Source organism: Somniosus microcephalus, unplaced genomic scaffold, assembly GCF_052327205.1.
Source record: "Somniosus microcephalus isolate GS21.2 unplaced genomic scaffold, FLI_Smic_1.0 unresolved_chr5, whole genome shotgun sequence".
NCBI classification, from domain to species: domain Eukaryota; kingdom Metazoa; phylum Chordata; class Chondrichthyes; order Squaliformes; family Somniosidae; genus Somniosus; species Somniosus microcephalus.
The window spans coordinates 33,445,955-33,473,358 of record NW_028225183.1 but is presented as its reverse complement, the minus strand read 5'-3'; positions in this window follow the sequence as shown (position 1 = coordinate 33,473,358).

Sequence of the window (27,404 nt, the reverse complement as noted above, 5' to 3'; positions counted from 1 at the left end):
CCCATAAAGGTCAAGGGTGGGTCCAAAAACCCCAGGGAACCTTGGATGTCAAGGGATATACGAGAATGGATTCGGAAAAAAAGGAGGGCTTTTGGCATATCCAAAAGGCTAAAGACAGAGGAAGCCCTAGAGGAGTATAAAAAGTGCAGGGGGATACTTAAAAAAGAAATTAGGAGAGCGAGGAGGGGCCATGAAATAACACTGGTGACCAAAATCAAGGAAAATCCTAAGGTGTTTTATAAGTTTATTAAGGGTAAGAGGATAACTAGGGAAAGAGTAGGGCCCATTAGAGACCAAAGAGGCAATCTGTGTGTGGAGCCGGAAGATGTAGGTGGGGTTATTAATGATTTTTTTGCATCTGTTTTCACTATGGAGAAGGACGATGTAAACATAGAAATAGGGCAGGGGGACTGTGATATACTCGAACATATTAGCATCGAGAGGGAGGAGGTATTGACGGTTTTAGCAGGCTTAAAAGTGAATAAATCCCCAGGCCCGGACGAGATGTATCTCAGGCTGCTGTGCGAGGCAAAAGAGCAGATTGCAGGGGTTCTAACACAAATTTTCAGAACCTCTCTGGCCACAGGGGATGTGCCAGAGGACTGGAGAACAGCTAATGTAGTACCATTATTCAAGAAGGGTAGTAGGGATAAACCAGGGAACTACAGGCCAGTGAGCCTAACATCAGTGGTAGGGAAATTATTGGAAAAAATTCTGAGGGACAATATTAGTCTCCACTTGGAGAGGCAAGGATTAATCAGGGATAGTCAGCATGGCTTTGTCAAGGGAAGATCATGTCTGACTAATTTGATTGAATTTTTTGAGGGGTTGACTTGGTGCGTGGATGAGGGTAGTGCAGTGGATGTGGTATACATGGATTTCAGTAAGGCTTTCGATAAAGTCCCGCATAGGAGACTGGTCAAGAAGGTAAGAGCCCATGGAATCCAGGGTGCCTTGGCACATTGGATGCAAAATTGGCTTAAGTGGCAGAAGGCAGAGGGTGATGGTCGAAGGTTGTTTTTGTGACTGGAAGCCTGTGTCCAGTGGGGTACCGCAGGGATTGGTGCTGGGTCCCTTGCTGTTTATGGTCTACATTAATGATTTGAATGTGAATTTAAAAGGTATGATCAGTAAGTTCGCAGATGACACGAAAATTGGTGGGCTGGTAAATAGCGAGGAGGGTAGCCTCAGTCTGCAGGACGATATAGATGGGTTGGTCAGATGGGCGGAACAGTGTCAAATGGACTTTAACCCTGAAAAGTGTGAGGTGATGCGCTTTGGAGGGACTAACAAGGCAAGGGAATACACAATGAATGGTAAGACCCTAGGTAAGACGGAGGGTCAGAGGGACCTTGGTGTGCATGTACATAGATCCCTGAAGGCAGCAGAACAGGTGGATAAGGTGGTGAAAAAGGCATATGGGATACTTGCCTTCATTAGCCGAGGCATAGAGTACAAGAGCAGGGAGGTTATGATGGAGCTGTATAAAACGCTGGTTAGGCCACAGCTGGAATATTGTGTGCAGTTCTGGTCGCCACACTATAGGAAGGATGTGATTGCTTTGGAGATGGTGCAGAGGAGATTCACCAGGATGTTACCTGGGCTGGAGCGCGTCAGCTATGAAGAGAGACTGGACAGGCTGGGGTTATTTTCCTTGGAGCAGAGAAGGCTGAGTGGGGACCTGATTGAGGTGTACAAAATTATGAGGGGCATAGATAGGGTAGATGGAAAGGAGCATTTTCCCTTAGTAGAGTGGTCAATAACAAGGGGGCATCGATTCAAGGTAAGGGGCTGGAGGTTTAGAAGGGATTTGAGAGGGAAGTTTTTCACCCAGAGGGTGGTTGGAATCTGGAACTCACTGCCTGAGAGGGTGGTAGAGGCAGAAACACTCGCAACATTCAAGAAGCATTTGGATGAGCACTTGAAATGCCAGAGCATACAAGGTTACAGACCAAACGCTGGAAAATGCGATTAGATTAGTCAGTGCTTGATGGCCGGCACGGACGCGATGGGCCGAAGGGAGTCTTTCCGTGCTGTATGACTCTATGGCTCTATGATCTATGACTCTATGACATGGGCACGACGGGCCGAATGGCCTTCATCCGTGCTGTAACCATTCTATGATTCTAGGTGACATTCCCTAAACATTAGCCTATTGTCTTTAAGGTTGAAGTTAGGAAACAGTTCTACATGAAATGGGTTGTAGAAATTTGTAACTCACTTTTGCAAACAGCAGCTGATGCTAGGTGAATTGTTCATTTTAACCCTGAGTTTTATAAATGTTTGTTAACCAAAGGTATTAAGGAATATTGGGCAAAGGGATGTAAACGGAGTTAGGTCACAGATCTCATTCAATTGCGAACAGGGTCCAGGGGTTTAATGGCCTACTCCTCTGATAATTGTCAAATGCTGTAATGTTATGTTACTGCACGAATATGGAGATGAGAATCGCGATTTAAAAGCAATGCCCGAACATGGACTTGTTTAGAATGAAAGCCTGATAGTCTACCGACTGAGCTATCTCTGCTCTGGTGTTTGATAGGCCACAGAAGGACCGTCAAAGCCTGACATGCATAATTACACAGTCTAGAATTTACGTCTGGTTGTCCAGTAATCCCGCCTGTGCAGTGCATTTCTCTCACATATCCAGACTGTCTGCCTCCCATCGGCTTCACTTCAGAAATAGGCTCCCTCCCACTAATGACATCTTTAGGAACGGGGTCAGATGTGAGAAGTGTGGTTCCCCAGATATCTGTATTGGATCCTTAACTTTTCACCATATTTATGAATGACTTAGATGCAGCAATAGAATGTTACAAATACAAGTTTGAAGATCTCTCTAATTTAAGAGACACCGTCGTTGTGCATATCGGAGCAGGACAAAACCAACGGGTCATTGACATATGAAGTTTGTGGGCCAAACAATGGCAAATCTTGTTCATTGTGCGCAAGTTTGACATCATACACTGTGGAAACAAGTGAGATAATATGGAGTATTTTCTAAATGATGGGAAGTTATTAACTGTTGTGGAGCAAAGAGGTTTTTGAGTCTCAGTTCACAAATCATTAAAAACTAGTATACATGGGGGGGAAATGCATTCAATAAAGTCCCGCTTAAAAAAAAGTTAGCTAAAGTTGAAGCTCATGGAATTGAAGGCAGATTATTGTTTTGGTTAGGAAATTGGTTGAGTGATATGGTACAGGGTCTATGGATAATGGGCAGGTAGGTTAATTTGCAGAATAAAGCTAATGCTGCCCCGGGGGATCTGTGCTGAGCCTGAATCATTCACAGTATTTATTGACGACTTTGATGATGGGATTGATAGCCAGTAATCAATTTCACGATGACACAAAAATAGGCAACGTTGCAAGTATTGTGGATGGATGCATAACATTACAAAAATATATTAATAGATTAAGTGAATGGGCCAAAGTTTGGCAAATGGATTTACTTTTCAAATCAAAAATCAAATCAAATTAACTTTTATTGTCATTGTTAGTGCACAAGTGCAGTACAACGAAATATAGGTTTGTGGCTCCCGAGAGTGTACATTTGGATTAAGACATTTGGATTAAGACATTAATCCTGAGACTGATAATTTTGTGTTAACTAAATGTATTAAGGGAGATGGGGCTAAAATATATAAACGGTGCTAGTTCATAGATCTGAATGAATGGCGAAACACTCTCGAGTGGGTAAATGGCCTCGTCCTGTTCCTATGATCACTCTTACATGCTCGAACTTTATGGTATAACTTTATGGCCACACAGCGGCTGACCTGGGAGTGCAGTGAGCAGCGACGCCCGACCAGAGCGGACCTGCGTGAGGTAGAGGCAGCGCGGCAACTTTAAAAGGAGGGGCGAGGCGAGGCCCGACCACAGCGGCTGACCTGGGAGTACAGTGAGTAGCGACCCGACCAGAGCGGACCTGCGTGAGGTAGAGGCAGTGCGGCAACTTTAAAAGGAGGGGCGAGGCGAGGCCCGACCACAGCGGCTGACCTGGGAGTGCAGTGAGTAGCGACCCGACCAGAGCCGACCTGCGTGAGGTAGAGGCAGCGCGGCAACTTTAAAAGGAGGGGCGAGGCGAGGCCCGACCACAGCGGCTGACCTGCGAGTGCAGTGAGCAGCGACGCCTGACCAGAGCGGACCTGCGTGAGGTAGAGGCAGCGCGGCAACTTTAAAAGGAGGGGCGAGGTGAGACCCGACCACAGCGGCTGACCTGGGAGTGCAGTGAGTAGCGACCCGACCACAGCGGACCTGCGTGAGGTAGAGGCAGCGCGTCAACTTTAAAAGGAGGGGCGAGGCGAGGCCCGACCACAGCGGCTGACCTGGGAGTGCAGTGAGTAGCGACCCGACCAGAGCGGACCTGCGTGAGGTAGAGGCAGCGCGGCAACTTTAAAAGGAGGGGCGAGGCGAGGCCCGACCACAGCGGCTGACCTGGGAGTGCAGTGAGCAGCGACGCCTGACCAGAGCGGACCTGCGTGAGGTAGAGGCAGCGCGGCAACTTTAAAAGGAGGGGCGAGGTGAGGCCCGACCACAGCAGCTGACCTGGGAGTGCAGTGAGTAGCGACCCGACCACAGCCGACCTGCGTGAGGTAGAGGCAGCGCGTCAACTTTAAAAGGAGGGGCGAGGCGAGGCCCGACCACAGCGGCTGACCTGGGAGTGCAGTGAGTAGCGACCCGACCAGAGCGGACCTGCGTGAGGTAGAGGCAGCGCGGCAACTTTAAAAGGAGGGGCGAGGCGAGGCATACCAATTCAACAGCAGGGGAGAGAGGTAAAAAGTAATCGAAGTGTGACGTCACCAGGAAGGAGGTAAGTGATTGGTTGGATTGGTTGGTGAGTATTTCTTCTTTTTATTACAAACTTAAATTCTGCAGTTTTTTTCTAGGGTCTCTGTGCTGTAATGGAGACAGTTGGTAAACCATTTAACTGGTGTAATTAGAGGGATTGATTTAATTTATATCCAATTAATTAAAGGGGATACTACCATCTGTAATCGGGACGAGGGTGTCCATAACTAACAATAACATTTTTAAATTAATTACATAGAATGGAGCAGGTGATGTGTTACTGTTGCGAGATGTGGGAGCCGGTAGACCACATTGAGGCTAACGGTGAGTACATCTGTGACAAGTGTCTGCTGCTACAGGATCTCCAGCTCCGTGTTGATGAGCTGGAGTCTGAGCTTCAGATACTGCGACACATCAGGGAGGGGGAGAAGTACCTTGTCTCTGTGTATCAGGAGGTGGTCACACCTATGAAGTTAATTAATTCAGATGTAGCCCATGGCCAGGGTCAGGACAGTGTGACTACGAGTGAGGCAGGTACGGGGAACCAGGAGGTAGTGTTGGAGGAGCCGCAGCCCTTGCTCTTGACCAACAGGTTCGAGGTTCTTACTCCCTGTGGGGACGGGAGCAGGGGCTGCAGGGAGGATGAGCAACCTGGCCACAGCACCGTGGAACAGGGGGCCATTCAAGAGGGGGGAGTAAATAGAAATGTTGTAGTGGTAGGGGATAGTATTATTAGGGGGATAGATAGAGTTCTCTGCAGCCAAGAGCGAGAGTCCTGTAGGCTGTGTTGCCTACCCGGTGCCAGGGTTAAGGACATCTCCTCTGGGCTGGAAAGAAACTTGCAGTGGGAGGGGGTGGATCCAGTCGTCGTGGTCCATATTGGTAGAAACGACATGGATAGGACTAGGAAGCCAGTTCTGTTAAAGGAGTATGAGCAGCTAGGGGTCAAATTAAAAAACAGAACCTCAAGGGTAATAATCTCTGGATTATTACCTGAGCCACGAGCGAATTTGGCTAGTACAAATAAAATCAGAGAGTTAAATGCGTGGCTCAAAGACTGGTGTGGGAGAAATGGGTTTTGCTTCCTGGGACACTGGCACCAGTACTGGGGCAGGAGGGAGCTGTTCCATTGGGACGGGCTTCACCTGGCCAGTGCTGGGACTAGGGTCCTGGCGGATCATATAACTAGGGCTGTAGAGAGGGCTTTAAACTAACTAGTGGGGGGGAGGTTCCTAGAGAACAAATAATAAAAATGACAACAGAGAAGGTCATAGACTTAGGTAGCAGTGGGGAAATGAAAAACCAGAGCGTGTCAGGAAGGGGCAGAAGGTATGGAGTAAAAGGTAAAGTAATAAAAAGGGCAAAAGCAGGAACTAAGTGTCAAAAAACACATTTGAAAGTTCTCTATCTGAATGCACGTAGCATTCGTAACAAAATAGATGAGTTAATGGCACAAATAGTTACATATGGGTATGATCTTGTGGCCATTACAGAAACATGGCTGCAGGATGACAATGCCTGGGAATTACACATACCACGTTATTTAACGATCAGGAAGGACAGGCAGGAAGGAAGGGGAGGTGGGGTGACTATGTTAATAAAGGAAGGAATCACTGTAATACAGAGAAATGATATTGGGTCAAAAGATCAGGATAATGACTGTCACGGGCCTTGTCCTTTTCCTTTTGCGTGCGGTTTTCAGTGTGTGATCGCTTAACGTTTTGAGACTGAAATGAAGTGCAATGTTTGATTCAAATTGCTGCTTCATATGGCGTTCGGCCAAATTGAGGCAATTAGACACTACGGACGGGAGTCTAATCGCCTTTTCTCTCGTGTGCTGCTTTTGTCCCTTTATACGGCCGCGTGCGTGTCAGAGAATGTGGGAGGAGAAGAAATCTGTGGCAGCTTGTCCATCCAGTTAAACATTGTTTTCTGTGGTGACAATAAATCAGCAGACTGTACGAAGGAAGAACATATATATTCTTTCAGGGCTTGACTGTGCGGATGCTGACAGGCTGTTTACCCTTTTTTTTATTTATTTCATTGATGGGATGTGGGCGTCGCTGGCCGGCTAGGCCTGCATTTAGTGCCAATCCCTAATTGCCCTTGAGAAGATGGTGGTGAGTCGCCTTCTTGAACAGCTGCAGTCCTTATGGTGTAGGTACAACCAAAATGCTGTTAGGAAGGGAGTTCCAGGATTTTGCCCAGCGACAGTGAAGGAACGGTGATACAGGTCCAAGTCAGGATGGTGTGTGGCTTGGAGGGGAGCTTGTAGGTGGTGATCTTTCCATGTGTCTGCTGCCCTTGTCCTTCTAAGTGGTAGAGGTCGCGGGTTTGGAAGGTGCTGTTGAAGGAGCTTTGGCGTGTTGCTGCAGTGCATCTTGTAGATGGTACACACTGCAGCCACAGTGCACCGGTGGTGGAGGGGATGAATTTTGAAAATGACTATGGTATTGCGAAGGTATATTACATTGCAATCTTCAATTCATTGCAAATAACTTTCATATTGCAAAGCGATATTCCACTGCAATGTCATGTTGCATTGCAAATGACTATTATATTGCATACTAATATTGCATTGGAATGTTCCATTGCATTGCAATGACTATTATATTGCAAAGGGATATTCCACTGCCATGTTCTATTGCATTGCAAATGACATAGGCCTAGAAATTCGCTTGGTAGTGCCAGCGATTAGCGACTAAAGAGCCCGAGAATTGGGGCATTACCCAATTTTCAGGCGGGTGCTGTGAATACAGCGCCACCTCTCATATTGAGTATGATTTTAGCACTGGCACTAACTCTTTGCACGCGCCCGCGGGTGCAGGCAGATCATGACGTCATTTAAGTGTGCATAGCCATTTTTGCACCCCGGACCGGATATTCGGTGCCGCCCGCAATCTTTCCGCCTGGCGCTATTAATGACAGTTAGATGGAGCGTTCCCAGGCCCTTCTCGGACTCGGGGCCGCTATTTAAAGATGACAGCACTAGTATAAAAGCTGCAGCCATTTGGGCTGGCCATCCTAATTTTTGCTGAAGTGAGTTGCTGACCTTCTGTTGGACAGTAATTTTCTCATTGAGCCTTCAGAGGCACTGGTACTGGCAGCTTCACGGCCCGGCTCCCGAGCTGGTGATGCAGCATCTGAAAGCAGGGAGGTGGAAGCGTGGCTTTAGCAAAAGGACAGGTTCACAGCAAGGGATGCCAGATTGTGGCAAGGCTATGACATGGGTCCACAGTGAGAAAGCAAGCTGGAGGGGGGAACAAGTAGAAGGAGACAGTTGTAAGAGGTGAGAACCTTACCATCGCTGTCAACAATGGGGTCGGTAGCTGCATGGGTTACAGGACCACTCAGACATCCGCCAAGAATCTGGTGGACTCTCTCCTTGAGATCCGTGAGAGTGACCACTTGTGGAGGTCCTCCACCGGTGCGAAGGTGGTCTTTGCCAATCCTCGCCAGCATGGGCTGTAGGGGAAAGGAGGGGAAGTTATGTTACCTGATGCCCTCAGTAATCATCTCATGCCCCCCATGGTGAAAGAGCCCTTACATGACGCCCTGAATCAAATGTGCATGTGTGTGCCCAGAAAGGGCCATGGGTGCTTGCTGGCAGATGGCCAATGGGGCACAGTCCACCGTGTAGCCATAAAGTCGTCAGGTGCAAATGAAGGGATGCAGAAGTTTGCAGGAACAACACCCACCCTCACAACCCGACTGAGGTCGTTGAATTTATTTCTGCATTGGACAGGGCTCCTGGTCACCATGCTGCTGGAGTAGACCCTCAAGCATACATCACTCCAAGCTCATCGGTAGACCTTATGATTCGGCCTCCTGCCATTGTCTGGGTAGAGAACGACTTGCCGGCACTCCACTGCAGCCAACAATTGCTCCAGAGCCTCATTGCTGAAGCGCTCTGCTCTCAGTCTCACCTTCTCCATCTGGTCCAAGTTTTTATCACCAGAGAAGGGCCTGCGCCGATTCTGAGGTCTGCAAGGCACAGAGTGTGGATGCTGAAGCTGACTGTCCAACCCATTTAAGAGCTAGCCGGCGCCTGGAAGTCTCGTGGTCATCGGTAATTGAGTGCAGCTGCGCTGAGCCCGTCCACTCCAATATTGGGTTGCGCCGGAAGTTTAGCGCCTTAGGAGTCCTGTGTAATGCCTAAATTCGCGCCTCAATCATCTTTAGGGGTGATGCAACCAAATATCGCGCCAGGTGGCGATAAGTTTCATCTGGCTATAAACTTTGCACAGCGCCAGTTCTAATGCCTCAAGCCAGGCTATACCCAATTTCTAGGCCATAGTATCATACAGACATAGAAGATAGGAGCAGGAGTAGGCCATTCGGCACATTGCAATAGAAGTTCACTGCAATATAAACATCATTTGCAGTGCTAGCATGGAAAGGGAATACAAATTAAATGGTAGGACACTGAGTAGTGTAGCGGAACAAAGGGAGCTTGGAGTGCATGTCCACAGATCGCTGAAGGTAACAGGCCAAGTAGATAAGGAGGTTAAGAAGTCATATGGAATGCTTGACTTTATTAGCCATGGCATAGAATGAAAGAACAGATTATGCTTCAATTGTATAAAACACTAGTTAGGACACAGCTAGAGTACTGTGTGCAGTTCTGGTCACCACATTATGAAAAGATGTGATTGCTCTAGAGAGGGTACAGAGGAGATTTACCATGATGTTGCTGGGAGTAGAGAACCTTAGCTGTGAGGAAAGACTGCATAGGCTGGGTCTGTTTTCCTTGGAACAGCAGAGGCTGAGGGGAGACCTTATTGAGGTGTATCAAATTATGAAAGGCATCGATGAAGTGGATAAAATGGCCTATTTCCCATAGCAGAGTGGTGAAAAACCAGAGGGCATAGATTTAAAGTAATTGTGGGTAGTTTTAGAGGGGCTTTGAGGGGAAATGTCTTCACCCAGAGTGGTGTGGGAGTCTAAAACTCACTGCCTGAAAGGGTGGTAGAGGCAGGAACCCTAACCACATTCCAAAAGTACTTGGATTTACACTTGGGAAGCTCTAAGATGCAGGGCTATGGCCCAAGAGGTGGGAAGTGGGATTAGGCCGAATAGTTCTTAGTTGGCCGGCGCAGACACAATGAGCCGAAATGACATCCTTCCACGCTGTAACATTCTTTGATTCTGTGATTCTATGATAGCAATGGAATATCACTTTGCAATATAATAGTCATTTGCAATGCAGCAGTACATTGCAATGGAATATCGCTTTGCAATGGAATATCACTTGGCAATATACTAGTCACTTGCAATGCAATGGAACATTGCAATGAAATATTACTGCAATATATTCGTCATTTGCAATGCAATAGGATATTGCAATGGAATATCACTTTTCAAAATAATAGTCATTTGCAATGCAATGGAATATTGCAATGGAATATCAACTGACAATATTATTTTCATTTGCAATGCAATGGCACATTGCAATAGTATATCGCTACAATATCAACGTCATTTGCAATGCAATAGAGCATTGCAATGGAATATCACCTTGCAATATAATAGTCAGTTCCAATGCAATAGCACATTGCATTATCGAACATCACTGCAACATAATCGTCATTTGCAATACAGTAGAACAGCACAGAGGAATTTTAACCTTGCAGTATAATAGTCAGTTGCAATGCAATAGCATATTGCAAGGGAATATTGCCTTGCAATATGATGGTCATATGCAATGCGGTAGAAAATTGCAATGGAATAGAGCTTTGCAATATAATAGTCATTTGGAACGCAATAGCACGTAGCAATGGCATATTGCCTTGCTATGTGTTTGTCATTTGCAATGCAATAGAACATTGCAATTGAATATCATTTTGAGGTATAATAGTCATTTGCAATACAATAGCACATTGCAATGGAATATATCTTTCCAATATGATCGTCGTTTACATTGCAGTAGAACATTGCAATGGAATATCAATTGGCAATATAATAGTCATTTGCAATGCAATAGAACATTGCAATGGAGTACTAACTTGCAATATTATATTCATTTGCAATGCAATAGCACATGGTAATGGAATATCACCTTGCAATATAATAGTCATTTGCAATGCAATTGCACATTTTAATGGAATATCACTGCAGTTTAATCGTCATTTGCAATGCAATACAATATTGCAATAGAATATCACTGCAGTTTATTTGTCATTTGCAATGCAATAGAATATCGCGATGAAATATCAGTTCACAATATAAGTCATTTGCAATGCAATACAACACTGCAATGGAATATCACTGCAATATAATTGTGATTGGGCAGATGTATGGCAGATGCAGTATAATGTGGATCAAGGCGAGGTTATCCACTTTGGTGGCAAAAACAGGAAGGCAGATTAATATCTGAACAGCAATAGATTGGGAAAGGGGAATTACAATGAGACATGGGTGACCTTGTGCCCCAGTCGCTGAAGGTAAGCATGCAGGTGCAGCAGCTGGTTATGAAGGCAAATGGTAGGTTGGCCTTCGTAGCGAGAGGACTTGAGTACAGGAACAAGGATTTCTTGCTGCAGTTGTACAGGGCCTTGGTGAGACCACACCTTGTGTATTGTGTGCAGTTTTGTTCGCCTTATCTGAGGAAGGATGTTCTTGCCATGGAGGGATTGCAGCGAAGATTAACCAGAATGAGACCTGTGATGGAAGGAATGATGTATGAGGAGAGATTGGGTAGATTGGGCTTATACTAGCTGGAGTTCAGCAAATCAGAATGGATCTCATTGAAACATATAACATGCTAACAGGACTAGACAAACTAGATGCAGGAAGGATGTTCCTGATATTGGGGAGCCCATAACCAGGGGTCACAGTCTAAAGATAAGTGGTATGCCATTTAGGGCAGAGACAAAGAGGAATTTCTTCACCCAGAGAGTGGTGAACTTGTAGAATTCTCTACATGAGAAGGCAGTTGAGGCCAATGCATTAAATGTATTCAAGAAGGAGTTAAATATATTTCTTAAGGCTAAAGGGATCACGGATATGGGGAGAAGGCAGAGACAGGGTACTGAGTTTGAATAATTAGCCATGATCTCATTGAATGGCGGAGCAGGCTCAAGGGGCCAAATTGCCTACTCCTGTTCCCATCTTCTATGTTTCTACGATTCTATGTCATTTGCAATGCAATAGAACATGGCAGTGGAATAACCCTTTGCAATATAATAGACCTTGCAATGCATTGCAATGGGATATTGTATTGCCAATGAAAATACTATTGCCAGTTGATATTCCATTGCAGTGTGCTATTGAATTGCAAGTGCCGATTATATTACTGAGTGATATACCACTTCATTGTTCTATTGCATTGCAAATGATGATCATATTGCAAAGCGATATTACATTGCAATGTTCTATGGCTTTGCAAATGATTATTATATTGCAAACTGATATTCCATTGCAATATTCCATTGCATTGGATTAACTATTATATTGCAAAGTTATATTCCATTGCAATATTATATTGCATTGCAAAGGTTGATTATATTGCAAACTCCAAAGCACTATTCGTTTGCAAAGGGATATTCAATTGCAATGTTCTATTGCACTGCAAATTATTTTATACTGTTAAGAGATATTCCATTGGAATTTTCTATTAAATATGACTATTATATTGCAAAATGATATTCTATTGCAATGTTGCATTTCATTGCAAACGACTAGTATATTGCAATGTGATATTAGATTGCAATGTGCTATTGATTTGCAATTGACTATTATATTAAAAATGATATTCTATTGCAATGTGCAATTTCCTTGCAAATTACTATTATAATGCAAAATCTGATTCCATTACAAAGACAGATTCCAATCCAAAGCACTATTATATTCAAAATGATATTCCATTTCAATGTGCAATTGCATTGCAGATGAATATTATATTGCAAATTCTGATTCCATTGCGAAGGCAGATTCCAATCCAAAGCACTATTATATTGCAAAGTAATATTCCATTGAAATGTTCTATTGTATTGCACATGACTATTATATTACAAAGTGATATTCCATTGCAATGTTACAATGCATTGCAAATGACCACTATATTGTTAAGTGATATTCCAGTGCAATGATCTATTTCAATGCAAATGACTACGATATTTTTAAGCGAGATCACATTGCAATGTTCTATTAGATTGCAATTGAGTATGATATTGTTAAATGATATTCCATTGTAATGTCCTAATGCATTGTGAATGCCTATTATATTGCAAAATGATATTCCATTGCAATGTTATATTGCACTGCAAATGACTATTATATTGCAAAGTGATTTAAATTGCAATGTGCTATTGCATTTGAAATGGCTATTATATAGCAGAGATGCTCCATTGCAATACTCTACTGCGTTGTAAATCACGATTATATTGCAAAGTTAAATTCCATTGCAATGTGCTATTGCATTGCAACAGACTAGTATATTGCAAATTGATATTCCATTTCAATGGTTTATTGCATTACAAATGATTATTATAATGGTAATTCATATTTCATTGCATTGTACAATTGCATTGCAAATGACTATTTATTGCAAATGCAGCTTCCACTCCAAAGCAAAATTATGTTGCAAAGTGATATTCCATCGCAATGTGCTATTGCATTGCAAATGACAATTATATTGTGAACTGATATTCCATTGCAATGTCCTATTGCATTGCAAATGACGTTTACATTCCAAAGTGATGTTTCATTGAAATGTGCAAATGCAAATGACGATTATATTGCAAAGTGATTTTCCATTGCTTTCTTCTATTGCATTGAACATTGACTATTATATTGCAATGTGATATTAGATTGCAAGGTGCTATTGCATTGAAAATGAGTATTATATTGCAAAGGGAGATCCCACTACAAAGCACTATTATATTGCAAAGTGATATTCCGTTTTAATGTTCTATTACATTGCAAATGACTATTATATTGCAAACAGATATTCCATTGCAATATTCTATTGCATTGCAAATGACGATTATATTGCAATGTCATAGAGTCATAGAGTCATAGAGTTATACAGCACAGAAAGAGGCCCTTCGACCCATCGCCTCCGCACCAGCCATCAAGCCCTGTCTAATCTAATCCCATTTGCCAGCATTTGGTCCATAGCCTTGTATGCTATGGCATTTCAAGTGCTCATCCCAATGCTTCTTGAATGTTGTGAGGGTTCCTGCCTCTACCACACTTTCAGGCAGTGAGTTCCATATTCCAACCTCCCTCTGGGTGAAAAAGCTCTTCCTCAAATTCCCTCTAAACCTCCTGCCCCTTACATTGAATCTATGCCCCCTTGTTATTGAACCCTCTACTAAGGTAAAAAGTTCCTTTCTATCTACTCTATCTAAGCCCCTCATAATTTTGTACACCTCAATCAGGTCCCCCCTCAGCCTTCTCTGCTCCAAGGAAAACGACCCCAGCCTGTCCAGTCTTTCTTCGTAGCTGAAGCGCTCCAGCCCTGGTAACATCCTGGTGAATCTCCTCTGCTCCCTCTCCAAAGCAATCACATCCTTCCTATAGCGTGGTGACCAGAACTGCACACAGCATTCCAGCTGTGGCCTTACTAGCATATTGTACAGCTCTATCATAACCTCTCTGCTCTTATATTCTATGCCTCGGCTAATGAAGGCAAATATCCCATATGCCTTTTTAACCATCTTTTCCACCTGTTCTGCTGCCTTCAGTGATCTATGTACATGCACACCAAGTTCCCTCTGATCCTCTGTCTTTCCTAGGGTCTTACCATTCATTGTGTATTCCATTGCCTTGTTACTCCCTCCAAAATGCATCACCTCACACTTTTCAGGGTTACATTCCATTAGGCACTGTTCCGCCCATCTGACAAACCCTTCTGTATCGTCCAGCAGACTGAGGCTACCCTCCTTGCTATTTACCACCCCACCAATTTTCGTGTCATCTGCGAACTTACTGATCATAATTTTTACATTCACATCCAAATCATGAATGTAGACCACAAACAGCAAGGGTCCCAGCACCGATCCCTGTGGTACCCCACTGGAGACAGGCTTCCAGTCACAAAAACAAACTTTGACCATCACCCTCTGCCTTCTGTCACCAAGCCAGGTTTGGATACAATGTGCCACGGCACCCTGGATCCCATGGGCTCTTACCTTCCTGACCAGTCTCCTGTGTGGGACTTTATTGAAAGCCTTACTGAAATCCATGTATAACACATCCACTTCACTACACTCATCCACACACCTAGTCAACCCCTCGAAAAATTCAATCAAATTGGTCAGACATGACCTTCCCTTGACAAAGCCATGCTGACTATCCCTGATTAATCCTTGCCTCTCCAAATGGAGAGTAATTCTGTCCCTCAGAATTTTTTCCAATAATTTCCCTACCACTGATGTTAGGCTCACTGGCCTGTAATTCCCTGGTTTATCCCTACTACCCTTCTTGAATAATGGTACTATGTTAGCTGTTCTCCAGTCCTCTGACATATCCCCTGTGGCCAGAGAGGTTTTGAAAATTTGTGTCAGAGCCCCTGCAATCTCCTCCTTTGCCTCACACAGCAGCCTGGGATACATTTTGTCCGGGCCTTTGGATTTATCCAATTTTAAGCCAGCTAAAACTGCTAGTACCTCCTCCCTCTCGATGCTAATATGTTCAAGTATATCACAGTCCCCCTGCCCGATTTCTATATCTACATCGTCCTTCTCCATAGTGAACACAGATGCAAAAAATTCATTAATACCCCACCTACATATTCTGGCTCCACACACAGATTGCCACTTTGGTCCCTAATGGGCCCTACTCTTTCCCTAGTTATCCTCTTGCCCTTAATATACTATTAAAACACCTTAGGATTTTCCATTATTTTGCTCGCCAGCGTTATTTCATGGCACATCCTCGCTCTCGTAATTTCTTTTTTAATATCCCCCTGCACTTTTTATGCTCCTCTAGGTCTTGCTCTGTCTTTAGTCCTTCGTATCTGCCAAAAGCCCCCCTTTTTTCCCTAATCCATTCTCGTATATCCCTTGACATCCATGGTTCCCTGGGCTTGTTTGACCCACCCTTGACCTTTATGGGAACATGTTGCCATTGTACACTCTCAATTTCCTTTCTGAAAGACTCCCATTGCTCCGGTGTGGATTTTCCTACAAATAGCTGATCCCAGTCCACTTTGGCCAGATCCTGCCTTATCATATTAAAATCGGCCTTCCCCCAATTTAGAACCTTTATTTCTGGTCCATCTCTGTCCTTCTCCATAACTGCCTTAAATCTCATCCAATTATGGTCACTGTCACCAAAGTGGTCACCTACTAACACTTCTACCACTTGCCCGGCCACATTCCCTAGAATTAGGTCCAGTACCGCCCCCTCTCTTGTAGGACTTTCTACATCCTGGCTCAAAAAGCTCTCCTGGATGCACTTTAAGAATTCTGCACCCTCTAAGCGTTTCACACTCTGACTATCCCAGTTAATATTGGGGAAGTTGAAATCCCCCACTACTATTACCCTATTATTTTCACATTTCTCTGAGATTTACCTACATATATGTTCCTCTATCTCTCCCTGACTGTTTGGGGGCCTATAGTACACTCCCAACAAAGTGCTTGCCCCCTTTTTGTATTTAATTTCTACCCATATGGCCTCATTAGGTGAACCTGTTAATATATCATCCCTCCTTACAGCAGTAATTGACTCCTTAATTAATATTGCGACACCCCCTCCTCTTTTACCCCACCCCCTCTGTCTCGCCTGAAGATTCTATACCCCAGAATATTGAGCTGCCAGTCTTGCCCCTCTCTCAACCATGTCTCCGTAATAGCAACAATATCATGTGTTCATCAACACCTTCAGTTCATCCACCTTATTTGCAATGTGATTTTCCATTGGAATGTGCTGTTGCATTGCAAATGATGATTATATTGCAAAGTGATATTGCATTAAAATGAACCATTGCATTGCAAATGACTATTATATTGCAAACAGATATTCCATTGCAATATTCTATTGCATTGCAAATGACGATTATGTTGCAGAGTGATATTCCATTAAAATGTGTAATTGCATTGGAAATGACTATTATATCGCAATGTGATATTTCATTGCAATTTGCTAATGCATTGCAAATGACAATTATATTGCAAAGTGATATTCCATTGCAACCTTCTATTGAATTGCATGTTGACTATTATATTGCTGCATGATATTAGATTGCATTGTTCTTTTGCATTGCAAATGATGATTATATTTCAAAGCAATAGTCCATTGCTATTTGCTATTGTATTGCAAATGACTATTATATTGCAAAGTGATATCCCATTGAAAGGTGCTGTTGCATTTCAAATGACGCTTATATTGCAAAGCGATATTCCATTGCAATGTGCTATTTCATTGCAAATGATGATTGTATTGCAAAGTGATATTCCATTGCAATGTGCTATTGCATTGCAAATGATGGTTATAGTGCAAAGCGATATTTAAGTGCAATGTGCTATTGCATTGCAAATAACGATTATATTGCCAAGTGATTTTCATTGCAAAGTTCCATTGCATTGCAAATGATGTTGATATTGCTAAGTTTTATTCCATTGCAATGTTCTATTGCATTACAAATGACTATGATATTGTTGAGTGATATTCCGTTACAATGTTCTATTTTATTCAAAATGGCTACGATATTGTTTAGTGAGATACCATTGCAATGGCTATTGTATTGCACATGACTATTATATTGCAGTCAGATTCCATTGCAAGTGCAGAATCCACTCCAACGCACAATTATATTGCAAATGGATATTCAATTGAAATGTTCTCAATTGCAAATGACTATTATATTGCAAAGAGATATTCCATTGCAATTTCCTATTGCATGGCATGACTATTATCTTGCAAAGTGATGTTACATTGCAATTTTCTATTACATTGAAAATCACTGTTATATTAAAAAGTGATGATCCATTGTAATGTCCAGTTGTTATATTGCATTACAAATTAAGATTATATTTCAAAGCAAAGTTCCAGTGCAATGTTCTATTGCATTGCAAATGACTATGATATTGCTAAGTGATATTGCATTGAATCGTTCTATTGCATTTCCAATGACAGTTATATTACAAACTGATATTCCATTGCAGTGTTCTATTGCACTGCAAATGACTATTGTATTGCAAAGTGATATTCTATTGCAATGTGCTATTGCTTTGCAAATTAATATTTTATTTTAAATTGAGATTCCATTGCAATGTTCTATTGCATTGGAAATGACGATTACATTGTAAAGTGATATTACATTGCAATGTGCTATTGCTTGCAAATGACGATTATATTGCAAAATGATATTCCATTGCAATGTGCTATTGCATTTCAAATGATTATTCTATTGCCAAGAGAAATTCCATTGCAATTTTCTATTGCATTGCAAATGACTATTATATTGCAAAGTTATATTCCATTGCAATATTCTATTGCATTGCAACTGACTGCGATATTGTTAACTGATATTTCATTGCAATGTTCTATTGCATTGCAAATTTTGATTATATTTCAAAGTGATATTCAATTGCAATGTTCCATTGCATTATATTGCAAAGTGATATTCCATTGCAATGTTCCATTGCATTGCAAGCGACTATTAGATTACAAAATGATATTAGATTGCAATGAGCTATTGCACCTCAAATGACTATTGTATTACAAAGTGATATTCCATTGCAATGAGCAATTGCATTGGAAATGACTATTATAATGCAAAGTCTGATTCCATTGCAAAGGAAGATTCTGCAACAAAGCACTTTTATATTGCAATGTGATATTCCATTGCAATGTGCTATTCACAGAATCACAGAAACCCCACAGTGCAGATAGAGGCCATTTCGGCCCATCGAGCCTGCACCGATACATATCCCACCCGATCCCCGTAACCCCTACACCAACATATATCCCACCCCTATCCCCGTAACCCCACGTATTTAATCCCCCTAACACTAAGGATCAATTGTATCATAGCCAATCAACCTAACCCGCACATCTTTGGACTGTGGGAGGAAACCTGAGCACCCGGAGAAAACCCACGCAAACACGAGGAGAATGTGCAAACTCCACACAGACAGTCGCCCGAGGCCGGATTCGAACCCGTGTCCCTGGTGCTGTGAGGCAACAGTGCTAACCACTATGCCACCAATGCAAATGACGATTTAATTGCAAAATTATATTCCATTTCAATGTGCTATTGCATTGCAATCACTTTTATTTGAAATAATATTTTAAGAGGCCATTTTGATTGAGGAGGATTCTTGTGATGATTTTCCCTGTGGCAGACAGCAGCCAAACTCCTATGTTATTACCGCAATCGGACTTGTCACCTTTCTTGAAGAAGGTTATGATTACGGCATTGGGTTGCAGGATGGTATCAGGTAGCAAATAAAATTGAACTATGTCTGTCTTTCTCTGTCTTTACCACTCTTTGTCTGTCTCTGTCACTATCGGTGTCTCTCTCCATATAGAAAAATGTCTCTGTCTGTCTGTATCTGTATACCTGTCTCGTTCTCTGTCTCTCTGTCTCTGTCTGTCTGTGTTTCGCTATCTGCATCTGTCTGTCAGATTGAGGCTTGTCTGTCTGACTCTGTCTATCTCCCTGTCTGTATGCCTCTTTGTCTGCATCTGTTACTTTGACTGTCTCTTTCTCTGTGTATGTCGATCAATCTCTCTCTGATTGCCTGGGTCTCTGGCTCTCTGTTTCTATGGATATCTCTCTCTCTGTCTGGTTTATCTATCTTTCTGTCTCTCTATCTCTGGTTCTCTTACTCTGTTGTCTCTCTCAGTCCGTGTCTGGCACTGCCTGTCTGATTGTCTCTGCATGTCTATCCCTGTCTGTATGTCCATGTCTGTGTGTCTGTTTCTGTTGGACTGTCAATGTCCATCTGTGTCGCTGTCACTGTCTGTCTATGTTCTTGTCTGTATTTGTATCTGTCTGCCTGTGTCTGTCTTTGTGTTTGATTCTCTGTCTGTGTCTGTCTGTCTCTGTCCCTCTCTCTGGCTGTGTCTGTCTTTGCCATTCACTATGTCAGTTTCAGCTGCTGTCTTTGTCTGCTGTCTGCCTGTCTCAGTCTGTTTGCTTGTCTCTCTCTCTCTCTGTCCGGCCCTGTCATTCTTTGTCTCACTTCTATTTCTGTCAGTTGATGTTGCTGTCTGTGTTTCAGTACGCCTGCATCCCTTTCCCTTTCTTCCTGTCTGTCTCCATCTATTTCATTCAATTCAATTCAATTCAATTCAAATCGCTTTATTGGCATGACAAGTTACATCTTATGTTGTCAAAGCATCGGAAAACATTCATGCCTCTGTCAACCTGAGTCTATTCCTCTGTCGGTCTGTCTGTGCTCTGTCTGTCTGTCTCTGTCTATTGGTGTGTCTTGGTATGTCAATTTACATCTCTCTGCCTATGTCTCTCTCTCTGTCTGGCTCTGCCTGTCTTTCTGTCTCTCTCTGTCTCTCCTTGCTGTTGTCTCTCTGTCTCAGTCTGTCTATATCCCTGTCTGACTCTTTTTCTGTCTGCCTGTTTCTCTGTCCACATACTTCTCTCTGACTATCGCTCTCTCTCTGTCCATCTGTGTCTCTTTTTCTGTCTGTCTGTCACATTCTGTCTATGTTTCTCTGTCTCTTTCTGTTCTCTCTCTCTCTCTCTGTCCGTTTCTGTCGCAGTCTCTGTCTCTGCCCGTCTGTGTCCCTAGCTCTGTCATCCTGTCTCTACCTGCCTGTTTCTTTCCAATGCCTACCTCTGTCTGTTTCTTTGTCTCTTTCTGTCTCTTTCTCTATCTCTGTCTGTCCCTCTGCTTCTCTCTGTCTGTCTGTATCTTTTCGCCCATCTCTCTCTCTCTTAATCTCTCTCTCTCTCTCTGGTGTTTCTCCCTCTGTTGTGTCTGTTAGTCTGAATCTGTCCCTGCTTGTCCTTCTATCTCTGCATATCTGTCCCTGGTCTGTCAATGTGCATCGTTGTATCTGTTTGTCTATCTCCCTCTGTCTGTTTCTTGCTGTCGCTGTCTTTCTGGCTCTTTCTGTCTTTGTCTATCACACTGGCAGTTTACATCAGTGTCTTTGTCTGCAGCCTTGCTTGTCACATTATGTCTGTCTCTGACTGTCTCTATTTCTGTTTGTATCTGTTTTCCTCTCTCCCGTTCTCTCTGTCTTTCTCTCTCTCTCTTTCTGACATTTGGGGTTACTGTCAGTTTTCCGTCCATCTGCATCCCTCTCTCTTTCTGACTGTCTCTTTCTCTGTGTTTAACTCTGTCTGGCCCTGTCAGTCTGAGTATATTCCTCTTTCTGCCTCTCTATCTCTGTCTGTCTCTGTCTTTCTGTGTCTCTGTCTTTCTGTCTCTCTGTATGTATCTGTCTCTCTGCCTATGTCCACCTGACTATCTCAGTCTGTCTGTCACTGTCTTTCTGTATCTCTCACTTTGTTTGTCTCTGCCTGTCTCTATCTCTCTACCAGTCTCTGTCTGTTACTTTTTAACTCTCTCTTTATGTCTGTTCGGATCTCTGTTTGTGTCTCTCCCTCTGTCTCTGCATATCTCTCTCTGTCGCTGTTTCTGTATGTCTATCTTTCTCCCTTTCTGTCTGTCTGATTTTGTTCGTCCGTCCCTACTGTCTATCATGTTCCATTTGTGTCTCTGTCTGTATTTCTGCTTCTGTCTATTTCTCTATCTCTGTCTGTCTGAGTCTGCCTGTCATTGTCTGTTAATCTGTCTATCTGTCTGCCTGTCTGTGTCCCTGTTGTGTCCTCTTTTTCTCTTTCTGTATATCTCTGTATGTCTCTGCCTCTGTCTCGCTGCCTGTGTCTCAGGCTTTTCTGTCTCTCTGTCTCTCTCTGATTTTAAGTCTCTGTCTGATTGCCTTTCACAGTCTGCCAGTCTCATTCTGCCTCATTCTCTGTCAGTTTCTGTCAGCTTCAGTTTGCCACTGTCTCAGTCTTTCTTTGTCTGTCCTCTCTGTCTCTCAGTCTGTCTCTTTCTGTTTGGCTGTCTCTCTCTGTCTGTCTGTCACAATCTGTCTGCTTGTCTCTGTCTGTCTCTTGCTGCGTGGCTGTCTCTGTCTGACTGCCTGTCTCAGTGAGTCTGTCTCTGATTGTCACTATTTCTGTCTGTCTCTTTCTCCCTCCCTCCGGCTCTATCTTTCTGTCTCTCTCGCGCTCTCTGTCCGTTTGCGTTGCTGTCTGTGTCTCTGTCCGTCTGCGTACCTCTGCCTGTCTGTTTGTCTGTCTGCCTGTCTCTTTCTATGTGTCTACCTATGGCCTTGTCATAACCAACACTGTGTTCCATCAGAGGGACAAGTACAAGAATTCATGGCTACATTCTCACTACAAACACTGGCATCTGCTGGACTATGCCATCGTCCGAGTGCGGGACCGCAAGGATGTCCGCATCACTCACGCCATGACAGCAGCTGACGACTGCTGAACAGACCACTACTTAATCCGCTCTGTCATCTCCATCAATATAAACCCACAAGATGGTGGCAGCAGAAAAAATGCCGCAGGAAAATCAAAGCTGGAGCACTCAAACACCCTGCTAAGAAAGCCTGAATCAGCCTCAGTCTCACATCCAACCGGGCGACTCCCAGTGATTCAGAGAAACAGAGTGTCCACAGCACCTGGTCTGCACTCAAGGCCTCCATAATCAGCACCTGTGAAGAGATGCTCGGTCACTCGACTAGGAAACATCAAGACTGGTTCGATGAGAACACCCAGGAGATCCAGGCACTAATAAGCGGAAAGCGCAAGTCATTCATGATCTGGAAACAGCAACACAACTCGAGAGCAAGAAAGCAGCTCTACAGACGCCTGAACACAACCTAAAGAACAGATGGTGCATGGAGCAAGCGCAGGAGATCCAGCAGCTAGCCGACAACCATGACGTGCATGGATTCTTTAGCTACCTACAGCCCAAGCATGCAAGGTCCTACCCCACTGCGGGCCAAGAACGGAGAAGTACTCATCAAGGACAGAGAGGCAGGCAGTGCCCGGTGGAAGGAGCACTTTGAAGATCTCCTTAACCGAGACTCTGTCTTCGATGTGAGTGTCCTCAACTCCATCTCAAAGCATGCTACCCGCCACCACCTCAGCACAACCCCAGCCCAGCAGGAGTTTGAAAAAGCCATCCGACAACTGAAGAACAACAAAGTCTCAGGAGCAAATGGAATCCCCGCCGAGGCACTAAAGCATGGCGGAGAAGCACTACTGGCATGAATTAATGAACTAATTTCTCTTATCTGGAACGAGGAAAGCATGCCAGTGGATCTCTAAGATTCCATAATCGTGAACATCTTCAAGGAACGTGACAAGTCCGATTGCAATAATTACAGAGGAGTCATCCTGCTGTCTGCCTCAGGGAAAGTAATTGCAAGAATCCTCCCCAATCGCCTTCTCCCAGTGGCTGAAGAGCTCCTCCTAGAGTCACAATGCAGATTCCGCCCACTGAGGGGCTCAATGAGCATGATCTTCACCACACAGTGAACTACAAGGGAAATGCAGGGAACAGCACCAACCGTGGGACATGGCCTTCTTTGATCTCACAAAGGCCTTCTACACTGCCAACTGTGAGGGATTATTGAATGTCCTCCTCATATTCTGCGGCTCTCAAAAGTTTTACACCATCCTCCGCCTGCTTCAAGACAACATGCAAGCCGTGATCCTGAGCAATGGTTCCACCACAGACCCAATTCAACTACGGACCCGGGTCAAAAAGGCTGTGTCATCGCACCAACGCTCTTCTGGATCTTCCTCGCTGCAATACTCCATCTGACCCTCAGTAAGCTCCCCACTCGAGTGCGGCTAATTTACAGAACAAATGGGAATCTCTTCAACCTCCGTTGCCTCCAGTCCAGATCCACAGTCGGTCCATCCACTGTCGACAAATTACAGTATGCAGACGACGCTTGTGTCTGTACACACTGAGCTCGAACTCTAATCCATCATCAACTCCTTCACCGAAAAGTACGAGAGACTGGGCCTTACACTAAACATCCGTAAGACATAGGTCCTCTACCAAACTGCCCCCGCCACACAGTACTGCCCCCCAATTATCAAAATCCACGACGAGGCCTTGGACAACGTGGACCACTTTCCATTCCATTCCTCGGGAGCCTACTGTCAACAAGGGCAGCCGTCAATGACAAAGTCCAATGCTGCCTTCTGTCTGCCAGTGCAGCCGTCGATCTCTTGAGGAAGAGAGTGTTTGAAGACCAGGATCTCAAACACGGCAACAAGCTCATGGTCTACAGAGCAGCAGGGATACGCGCACTGCTGTATGCCTCAGAGACATGGACCATGTACAGCAGGCACCTCAAAGCACTGGAGACGTACCAGCAACGCTGCTTCCGCAAGATCCTGCAAACCCATTGGCAGGGTAGGCGCACCAACGTCAGTGTTATCACTGAGGCCAACATCTCCCACATCGAAGCTTTGACCACGCGCGATCAGCTCCGATGGACAGGCCTTATCGTCCGCATGCCCGATACGATACTCCCAAAACAAGCGGTCTACTCGGAGCTCCGACATGGCAAGTGAGCCCCATGTGGGCAGAGGATACCCATCAAGGGCACACTCAAAGCCTCCTTGAAAAAGTGCAGCATCACATTCGACACCTGGGAATCCCTGGCCCAAGACGGATCAAAGTGGAGGAGAAGCATCCGGGAAAGCACAAAATACCTCGAGTCTCTTCGCTGGGAGCATGCGGAAGCCAAGCACAAACATCGGAAGGAGTGCACATCAACCCAAGCACCCCACCCACCTGCCCCTACAACAACTGTCTGCCTCCCCTGTGACAGAGACTGTAGGTCCCGCATTGGACTTAGCGTTCACCTTAGAACTCATCTTTAGTGTGGAATCAAGTCATCCTCAGTCCGAGGGATTGGCTAAGAAGAGAAGAGTCTACCTCTGTCTGGCTCTGTCAGTCTGAGTCTGTTTATTTTTCTGCCTCTCTATCTCTGTCTGTCACTTCTTTCTATGTATCTGTCTCTCTTTCCATGTACGTCTGACTATCTCAGTCTGTCTGTCACTGCCTGCCTGTTTATGTCCCTTTTTTGTCTCTGTCAGTTTGTTTGTCTCTGCCTGTCTCTATCTCTCTGGCTGTCTGTCTAACTCTATCTCGCTGTCTGTGTCTGTCTGTCTGTGCCCCTCCATCTGTCTGTGTATATCTCTGCCTGTCTTTGTCTGTTTCTCTATGTGTCTGTCTGTCTGTCGGTGTCTCTGTCTTGGCCTCTCTCCTCTGTCTCTCTATATCTATGCATCTCGCTGCCTCTGTCTGTCTGTATCACTGCCTGTGTCTCTGGCTTTTTATGTCTCTCTGTCTCTGTCTGTTTATCTGTCTCTTTCTGATTGTCTGTCTCATTCTGCCTCGGTCTCCATCAGTCTCATTCAGTCACTTCAACAGTCTTCCGCTGCCTGTCTCTTCTGTCTGTCTCAGTCTGCCTCTGTCTTGCACAGTCTGTCTGTTTCACCTTGTCGGTCTGTTTCTGCATGTGTGTCTCTGTCTGTCCGTCCGTCACTTTCTGTCTGGGTGGGCGTGTGTGCTGTGAGGAGGATGCCGAGAAACTACAGGATAATTTGGACAGGTTGGATGATTGGGATGCAATATAACGTGGATAAATGTGAGGTTATCCAGTTTGGTGGCAAAAACAGGAAGACAGATGATTATCTAAATGGCAATAGATTGGGAGAAGGGGAAGTGCAGCGAGACCTGGGTGTCCTAGTGCACCAGTCGCTGAAGGTAAGCATTCAGGTGCAGCAGACGGTTAAGAAGGCAAATGGTATGTTGGCCTTCATAGCGAGAGGGTTTGAGTAAAGGAACAAGGATGTCTTGCTGCAGTTGTACAGGGCATTGCTGAGACCACATCTTGAGCATTGTGGGCAGTTTTGGTCGCCTTATCTGAGGAAGGATGCTCTTGCCATGGAAGGAGTTCAGCGAAGATTCACCAGGCTGATACCTGGGATGGCAGGAATGATGTATGAGGAGATATTGGGTCGATTGGGCTTGTATTCGCTGGAGTTTAGAAGAATGAGAGGGGATCTCATTGATACTTTTAAAATTCTGACAGGACTCGACAGACCAGATGCAGGAAGGTTGTTCCCGAAGTTCGGGGAGTCCAGAACCAGGGGTCACATTCTAAGGATAAGGGGTAGGCCGTTTAGGACAGAAATGAGGAGGAATTTCTACAGCCAGAGAGTGCTGAACCTCTGGAATTCTCTAGCACAGAAGGCAGTAGAGGCCAATACATTAAATATATTGAAGAAGAGTTGGATATATTTCTTAAGGCTAAAGGGATCAAGGGGTATGGGGAGCAAGCAGGGACCGGGTACTGAATTTGGATGATCAGCCATGATCGCATTGAATGGCGGAGCATGCTCGAGGGGCCGAATGGCCGACTCCTGCTCCTATCTTCTATGTATCTATGTCTGTCTGGCACTGTCTGTCTGTCTGTCCATCTCTTTTGTGTTTCTGCATGTGTGCATGCTTGTGTGTGTGTATGTGCGCGCATGTATGTGAGGCAGACAAAGGCAGGCAGATGGAGAAAGGCATAGAACCAGACAGACTGTGCCAGACACACAGCCAGAGACAGATACTCAGAGAGAAACCAACAGAGAGAAACAGACAGGGTGTGCATGACAGAGGCAGACTGAGAGAGGAAGTATTAAGGGGCTTGGAAGCTTTGAAAGTGGATATACCACAGGCCCGGTTGAAATGTATCCCAGGCTCTTAAGAGAAGCAAAAGAGGCAATAGCAGAGGCTCTGACCATCATTTTCCAATCCTTTCTGGCTACATTTGCGGTGCCGGAGCACTGGAGGACTGCTAACGTTGTACCTTTGTTTAAATGTGGAGAAAGGGATAGAACGAGGAATGGTTTCCTTCCATGCTCTAAATTTCTATGATTCTATTTCTATGATACTATGTGTGCATGTCCCTGTATGTGTGTGTCTCTCTCTGTCTGAGTTTTATGTTCAGTCTCTGTCTGTCTCTGTATGTTTATTTCCATCTGTCTGCCTCTGTCTGTCTCTGTCTCTCTCTCTCTCTCTGGCTCTGTTTGTCTATCTGTCTCCCTCTGTCTGTCCTTGTTGCTGTCTCTCTGTCTCAGTCTGGCTGTGCCCCTGTCTGTCTGTCTCTCTGTCTTTCTGTTTGTCTGACCATATATTTCGGGCTGCCTGACGGACTCTTTCTGTCCATCAGTGTCTCTTTCTCTGTCCAGCTCTCTCATTATGTCTATGTGCCTCTATCACTGTCTGTCCCTCTCTCTTTCTCTGTCAGTTTCTGTCGCTGTGTGTGCCTCTGTCTGTCTGTGTCCCTGTCTATGTCACTCTGTCTGCATCTGCCTGTTTCACTCTCTACCTATCTCTGTCAGTTTCTTTGTCTCTCTGTTTGTCTGTCTGTCGCTGTTTGTCTGTATCCGTCTGCCTCTCCGTCTGTGTCTCTCTGTCTGTCTCTCTGTTACTCTCTGTCTGTCTTTATCTGTTCGACTATGTCTCTGTCTCTGTCTCTGTCTCTCTCTCTGGTTCTCTCCCTCTGTTGTCTCTGTCTGTCTGAGTCGGTCCATGCCTATCTCTCTGCCTCTGCATAACTGTCCCTGGCTGTCTGCCCATGTCTGTGTG